This window comes from Penaeus monodon, chromosome 44 (genome assembly GCF_015228065.2).
Source record: "Penaeus monodon isolate SGIC_2016 chromosome 44, NSTDA_Pmon_1, whole genome shotgun sequence".
NCBI lineage: Eukaryota > Metazoa > Arthropoda > Malacostraca > Decapoda > Penaeidae > Penaeus > Penaeus monodon.
Window position 1 is genome coordinate 4,294,720 of NC_051429.1, and position 2,500 is coordinate 4,297,219.

General features: G+C 28.4%; 1 protein-coding gene across 1 annotated transcript in view; it reads left to right on the forward strand.

The window, feature by feature from the left end:
* LOC119568466 (gastrula zinc finger protein XlCGF7.1-like) overlaps window positions 1-2,500 on the forward strand; it is a 10,641-nt gene that overhangs the window by 1,640 nt on the left and 6,501 nt on the right. The window lies entirely within an intron of this gene.

Genomic DNA, 2,500 nt, shown 5'->3' on the forward strand with positions numbered 1-2,500 from the left:
ATGTTACTATGTACATTTTAGCATCACTATGTTACTATGTACATTTTAGCATTACTATGTGACTATGTACCTTTTAGCATTACTATGTTACTATGTACATTTTAGCATTACTATGTTACTATGTACATTTTAGCATTGTTATGTTACTATGTACATTTTAGCTATGTACATATTTTTACTATGTACATTGTATTTTATATCTATTTTATCTACCAGGCATTGTACAAGGTTTCTATGTATAACACATAGCACATGTATAACACATACAACACACGTATAACACACATAGCACATGTATAACACATATAGCACACGTATAATGCACATAGCACACGTATACCACATGTAGCACACGTATAACACATGTAGCACACGTATAACGCACATAGCACAAGTATAACGCACATAGCACAAGTATAACACATATAGCACACGCATAACACATAGCACACATATAACGCACATAGCACACGTATAACGCACATAGCACACATATAACACATGTAGCACACCGTACTTGAGGTTGTTAAAGAGTTCTAGCTTAACATTACAGCCATTAGCTTCATAGCTAAAAGTACCTGGCTAAAATGTACAGAGTAATGCTAAAATGTACATAGTAATGCTAAAATGTACAGAGTAACATAGAATGCTAAAATGTACATAGTAACATAGTAATGCTAAAATGTACATAGTAACATAGTAATGCTAAAATGTACATAGTAACATAGAAATGCTAAAATGTACAAAGCTTCCTTTTGGTTCTGATCATCCTATTCTTCTGCGACACAAAGTTGAACCAGATTATTCTTTTCCACAGTCATTTCTACGACAGTATTTCTTTAACATGTTGAGTGTGAAACAGCGTAGCCTTGTTTCGGATATTTACTAGATAATCATCTCCATTTTCTTCACACTTAATCACAGGATAAGGTTCATGCCACTGCGTAATTAACTTGTTATTTTCAGAAGGCAACAGTACTAAAACTTCATCATTCACAGTTTGCGATTTTTACATCATAATACTTTTAGGATTTACTACTGATTTCAGCGTCATTTGCAGCTAATCTTGCAGATTCCCTCAAACGCGATCTTAGATCAGTTCTATATTCTTAAACATTCTTTTGCATCAAAATTCTCAAATTATCATTTGACCAGAGTTCTTATAAGATGCAATATATATAAGATGTATATATATACTTTTTTTTTTTTTTTTTTTTACAAGTGCCCTGCCCTACAAGGGCATTGGCGATCATGGATTTCCATGATTTTCTTGGCAATTTAGAGCGGTGGTTTGCCGTTGCCTTCCACCCGGTGTTTTTATCGAGTCACCATCTCTATTTACCTGGTTCTGGGACCGGCACTGACTCGGGCTGGCTTGCCCACCCAGCGGCTAGGTAGGCAATCGAGGTGAAGTTCCTTGCCCAAGGGAACAACGCGCCGGTCGGTGACTCGAACCCTCGAACTCAGATTGCCGTCGTGACAGTCTTGAGTCCAATGCTCTAACCACTTGGCCACCGCTCCCACATATATATATATACTACTTTAGTATTATATATAGTACTATAGCATTATATATAATATTATAGTATAATCTAGTTTTATAGTTTTATAGTATTATATAGTATTATAGCATTATTATATATAGTATTATAGTATAATATAGTTGTATATATATATATATATATATATATATATATATATATATATATATATATATATAATATATATAGTAGTTTGAATGGGTAAAATGTCAAGGAATCGACTGGGATATCATGTATAGTATTAAAGTATGATATAGTAGTTCTAATGGGTAAAATTTCAAGGAATTGTTTGGTATATTATAGTAGTATGTATATAGTATATATATAGTACTATAGTATTATATATAGTATTACAGTATTATCTAGTTTTACAGTTTTATAGTATTATATAGTATTATAGCATTATTATATATAGTATTATATATATTATTGTAGTATAGTATAGTAGTATACATTTATCATATATATAGTAGTTCGTATGGGAATAATATCCAAAATATATATATAGTATATATATATAGTACTATAGTATTATATATAGTGTATGTATATAGTAGTTAATTTTAAGGAATTGCTAGGGATATATAGTAGTAAATATATATATATATATAGTATATATAGTATATTATTATTATATATTATATATATATATATATATTATATATATGTATAGTATATATATAGTACTATAGTATTAAATATAATTTTGTAGTATTACATAGTATGATAGTATTATTATATATAGTATTATATATAATACTATAGTATATTATAGTAGTATATATCATAGTAGTATATATATAATATATACATAGTAGTTCGAATGGGAAAATTTTTAAGGAATCATCAGGGATATTATAGTAGTATATATATAGTATATATATAGTATTATATATAGTTTTATAGTATTACATAATATTATAATATTATATAGTATTATAGTATTATATATTATTATA